The 5,948-nt window shown below is 44.5% G+C and overlaps 1 protein-coding gene across 1 annotated transcript in view; it reads left to right on the forward strand.

The window, feature by feature from the left end:
• Nucleotides 1-5,948, forward strand: part of LOC138980332 (QRFP-like peptide receptor) — a 26,648-nt gene that overhangs the window by 1,442 nt on the left and 19,258 nt on the right. The gene's annotated exons all lie outside the window — the stretch shown is intronic.

Genomic DNA, 5,948 nt, shown 5'->3' on the forward strand with positions numbered 1-5,948 from the left:
TTGACTTGTAAACGAACTTTGTTGTCCGCATTGTAAACAGCCAACGCTGTCACCATGCCCAGACTCAAAACAGAGACACGGCCTTGCAGTGTACGCGCATGTGAGGAAGTTGTTCCAGGTACCGCTGGATACCTTGCTTCCAAAGAAAGCGGTCAAACGGATTATGGTCTCATCAGGCAAGCCGTTTATTCGTCCAGACTCCTTGATATGTGGGCTAGGTGCTCAACAATTTAACAAATTTTGTGAAAGTTTAGATTTGGTAGGCATGGATCACAAAACCTTCCAGAAGAAAGCTGATAAACTCTATCAACGACTTGATGTAGATCTACTGGAGGAGAAAGTATTCAGTGAGGCTGTCCGTCAGGTCAGACAGATACACGCAACGCACAATGGAATGACACTGTCTGATGATGATGTTCTTGATATCAGTGTAAGCTACGACGGATCATGGCTGACCAGGGGGCACTCGTCCCACATTGGAATAGGGTGTGCTGTAGTCTAACCTTCGCCAGAACACACATAAACCCTTGCATAACCGACGATGCGGGTCGTCCATGGCCCATATTTTTTATAGAGGCCTCGAAGTGTTTATTCCTCAACCGATGGTGCGGGTCCTCCACGACCCATATTCTCCAAGAGAGTCATACATCATGTGATCATGCTTTTTTTGCGGGAAAAGAGACCAGAAATTCCAAACCTGCACAGAGAGCATGCAACAAGACAGTTGATATTTATTTTATGTCCAAGTTGAAATATTTCTGTGTGTGTGTGTGCGTCTGTGTGTTAGTGAGTGTGTTTGTGTGTGTGTGCCAGTTTGTGTGTGTGTGTGTGGGTAACTCCAAAATGGGCTATTTAATTTTGTTCTGCGTATTTTCAGTGATGATATTGTTTTGAAAGTTATTGTTTTGTCTAAAAGAGCACTTTTATGCAACCCGGTTGTGGTGATGAATCAATGAATCAATGGCGGCTTTGTAGATAACGAGTCATGAATAACATACTGTTGAAAACCAAAGTAATACATTGCAGTGAAAACGTTTATGTGTGGAGACTCGTGTGTTAGTAACCTTTGTGTGTGTGTGAGTGTGTATGTGTGTGTGTCTGTGTGCGCGCACGTGCGAGTGTTTGTGTGTGTGTGTTTGTTCGGTGTGTGTGATGTGAATGCACGTGTGCTTGCGTGTATTTGTGTGTGTGTGTGAGCGCGTGCGTGTATGTGGGGGGTGGTGGGGTGGGGTGATGTGTTATGTAAGCCTATAAAAGTTCCTCACTGATGGCCCTAATGAATGGAGCACGCTCGTCATCTGTTGAGAGCCTGTGCTCTGGGAAACGCAGCTTCCAGATGACACGAGCTGCAATGTTGGACAGGTCAAGGATGTTAAAAAACATGACCATTGGCCACCTTTGCGTTCTGTGCTTAATGGTGTATATATATGCATGTGCCATTTTATCGACTGTATCGACAGCTCCTTTTGTGTCATTATAGAATAGAACTATCTCTGGTTTTCTTTTTGTGTTTGCTGGCGTTGCATCAATGACACCAGTGTCGTGCATAGTGCTGATCAACACAACCTGCTTGTTCTTTTTGCTCTGGTATTGTACAAGTGTATGGTTCTTGTCAAACATGAAGCGACTATCATGGAAAGGCAACTTTATTTTACTCTTGAAGGAGTCTGGCAAGAACCGCTTGTTCTGCCTGACAACGCCAACTGTGGTCAAGCCATTCTTCAGAAGTGTTTCCGTGAGGACATGGTCTGTAAAGTAATTGTCACATGTCACATTTCGCCCACTTTTGAAGAAAGGCGTGACCAGATCAATGGCAGTATTGCGCCCCAGATTGATAGTCCTTGGCTGACCAGCTGCTCGCCCCAAATAAGGGATACCCTTCGAATTCAATGGAAAATAATTGGACTGAGAATCTGCCACCCAGAAGACTTTTATGCCATATTTATTCGGCTTGGATGGCAGGTATTGCAGAAAGCTGCAGCGTCCCCTAAAGGGCACCAGCTGCTCGTCCACAGTCACATAGCAGCCTGGGACATAATGTTGAGACAAGTGGCTTCATGAACTCGTCCCACATGTCACGGAATGCAAATATGTCTCTCTGCCTTCTGGCAGTTCTAGTTGATTTGTCGTCAAAACGCAAATGTGTCATGAGGAGCTGGAAGCGTCTCCTGCTCATGCATGCTCTGATCATAGTGAAACCATTCACAGAGTCCCACAATGTTTCAGTGTTCACAAAGCCTTGTTTTCTGGTCCCAGAAAAAGAAGCATAACAATGAGACCTTCACATTCAACTGTGTCCATTGGCTCCCACTTCTCCTTCAAGATCCGGGAACCTTCAATGTTTGTAAACTGGACAATGTCACTAATCATTTTGTCATTTACAAACAGTCTGTAAGCATCACGTGGACTGTTCGCATGCTGACAACCAACAGCCTGATTGCCAGAAGCCCTGAAAACATTTCTGGCAAGGGTCCTTGCCTTGTTGGGGTTTGGATTCCTGCTCCATTTTGTCCCATCCTTGGCAGTTTCACCCGTGAATGTTGTGGCAGTCTGGTTATCCTCCCCCCTCTCCTCCCTTTCCCCTGAAGAATCAGACTCCTCACTGGGTGTGTCATTATCTGCTGGTGCAGGCGGCTCCTCTTCACTCGTCTCGTCATCTGCACTGACAAGGCCATCTTCTGTGTCCGAGGCTGCATCTGCATCCACATCTTGCGCTGAAACAAACATTGCCAAACTGATAATGCAACAGATGAAAAGAAAACAACTGCTCAAGAAACTATTCAGAAATCCCGGACTCTCTCTCTCTCTTTCTCTTTCTCTCTCTCTTTCTCTTTCTCTTTCTCTCTCTCTCTCTCTCTCTCTCTCTCTCTCTCTCTCTCTCTCTCTCTCTCTCTCTCTCTCTCTCTCTCTCTCTCTCTCTCGCATGCACACACACACACGCCATTACATTGCATTACAACAACAACAACAACAACAACAACAACAGCAACTCACCTTTTCTGCTCTCCATCCTTGCAGTTACAAGATGTTGCCGCTCTTTGGAAGTGAAGAATGACAAATAGAATCATGCAGCCGAAGAGTGGCAGTGATGCGATTGTCTAAGTGGCTCAAGGAGGCGTCCAGTTCTCGGAATTTCAAAACCAAAACAAAGGCAACTGGTTCTCAGAATTTCAATACCAAAACCAAAGCGATTGGTTCTCAAACTTTCAAACAAAATGTGTTTATCCAGAACAAGCAGGCGTATGTTTTTTCCAACAGTTCTTGTATGGCCTGTATTGTCAGGAAATGTATAAACAACACTCTGCCTCTGCTTTGTACAGTATGGGTTGTGGATGACCCGCATCATCGGGAGAAGAATAATCAGCTTTCTACCTCTTTGCCGACATCATGGGCCCTCTACGACCCGCGCTGTCGGTTAAGGAATAGTCACGTAGGGCACTCTTTAATATGTGTGGGTCCTCCACGACCCGTATCGTCGTGAGTGTTATAATCAAATTAACACCTTAATTACCTAATTACCACTTCACCTAGATTAGCGTCCTCATGTGTGCATGTGCACAACCAGGTGATCAACAATTACATAAAGTTTCCATTGATTTCTGTTCAGTAGTTTAGGAGAAATCTTTGATTTATTGTGTCTCTGGGTCCTGGAGGACCCACGGTCAAAGGTAAAGGCTAGACGTGCTGACTGGAATGTGCTTTGACGCTCATGTTATGTGCAACTACTGTCATACGTTTGCCAGACAACTGGAAACAAACTTCTCCAGGAGAAACCCCTGGAGTATGCTGCCTGGCTGGTAAAACAACTGGACATCTGTGACAAGAATTTTGCAGGTGAGTGCGTAGATCTAAACAGTATGTGTGTATGGTGCGTTTGTGAAGACGTTTGTTGAAATGGGATGATAGTGTGTTGTGTTTGAATTTTACATAGATCTGTAAGTGTTTGTGAAAATGTGTGTCAGTGTTTTGTGTGCGCTGTCTATGTGAAGTGTACGTGTGTGTGTGTGTGTGTGTGTGTGTGTGTGTGTGTCTGAGCGTGTTTGTGTATTTGTGTGTGTTTGGGTACTAATCCATGCATAGTAATACATGTACTGAACAAAAACAATGATAGCGTCTATGTTGGTAGATCTGTGGCTGATTGCCTTGTGTGTGTGTGTGTGTGTGTGTGTGTGTGTGTGTGTGTGTGTGTATGTGTGTGTGTGTGCTTGTGTGTGTGTGTGCATGCATGTGTGTGTGTGTGTTTGGGTACTAATCCATGCATAGTAATACATGTACTGAACAAAAGCAATAATAGCGTCTATGTTGGTAGATATGTGGCTGATTGCCTTTTGTGTGTGTGTGTGTTTGTGTGTTTGCTATTCAGTGGCTGACTTTGACTGAAACGGTGGTTTTATTTTTAGGTTCCAGTGGCATCATGGAAGTCGAGGCGGCTCGGGTTCTGTGGGGCAGGTCAGTGTCGCAGCACAATCTGCGATACACAGTTATCCTGTCAGACGGTGACACAAAAACCTTCCAGGAACTTTCCAAAATAAAGCCTTATGGAGATCAAGTAACCATCGAAAAAGAAGAGTACATCAATCACGTTTCCAAGCGTCTTGTAACAGCGCTTCGCAACCTTGTGACAGACTGCCGCAAAAAAGGAATCACTTTGGGAGGGCGAGGGTATGATCAGCTGACTCTGAATACAATCAGGAAGTTGACGATATATTATAATCGGGCAATTAGGGGGGGGGGGGTGGGGGGGGTAAGACAGTTGCAGACATGAAACGGGCAGTGATGGCATCTCTGCGTCACGGCTTCTCAACAGATGACAAGCCACAGCATGACTTGTGCCCCCATGGTGCCGCGTCATGGTCCTTCTACCAGCCCCCAGGACCACACGCAAAACTCGTCCATACACCTCTCAACTTCAAGAAGCTGAATCCTCCTCTAGAACCAGTTTACCAGAGACTGACGAAAGATCAACTGCTTCAGAGATGTGTGTCAGGAAAAACCCAAAACTCTAATGAGTGTCTCCACAGCAGCGTTTGGGTTCGTTGCCCCAAGGACAAATTTGCATGCAAAAATCGCGTACAGTTTGCAGTCGTCACAGGGGCTAGGGAATTCAATTTTGAACCAGCGGCTGCTCTCAACACTGCACAGTTCTACGGCTTTACAACAGGCTGTAACATGAAAAGACTAAACAAGGCTAGGAGTGTAAAAGGGTTCTTGGCAGCCTCAGGTTCAAGAAAGATCAGCTAAACAAGAGACGCGACACTGTGCGTGCAGCTAAACTCAAAAGACAGGATGAGCTCATCAGACTACAAGGGGGTGCAGCATATGCTGCTGGGCAGTTTTAGGTAAACCTGTAGTTACCAGGTGTCTGTGAAAAATACCTGAACTATGTTAACATTGATTTGGGGTGAATGAAAGAGCTTTGAAATGTTCTCGGCCTTGTTTCTCTGTTCAGCGTTTTTGCATGACCTGCTTTCTAGGAAACTGTTTTTCTTCAATCCAGCTGTTCAGAATGCAATGAAACTTAAGGGACATGCTTATCAGAGGACAACCTGTGGAATGACAACAGGAATTTTCTTTAAATTAATAAATAACTGTTCAGGCGGGTCATATTTACTAAAATTGTGTTGAAAAACATGATAATTCATCTAAAAAAAATATTTTATCAGAACTATTCATCCTAGAAAAAATCCCTGTTGTCATTCCACAACTATGGACTCCTACATCCTACATACCAAAAATCACATTCCTATGATTTAAGGGGAAGCTAAAAAACGTGTTCCTAGCAACCCATTTTGGCAGTTGGAGATTGCCGTTTCCATGGTAACGGACAGTGACGGTACTGAAAACGTTATCCGTTTTGAAATCGTATATGCCTTACCACTTCATAAGCATATAACATTAGCCTATGGTAGAAGTAAATACAAATTTAGATTTTAGTGGCTCCCTTTGCT

This window comes from Littorina saxatilis, linkage group LG1 (genome assembly GCF_037325665.1).
Source record: "Littorina saxatilis isolate snail1 linkage group LG1, US_GU_Lsax_2.0, whole genome shotgun sequence".
In the NCBI taxonomy this organism is placed as follows: domain Eukaryota; kingdom Metazoa; phylum Mollusca; class Gastropoda; order Littorinimorpha; family Littorinidae; genus Littorina; species Littorina saxatilis.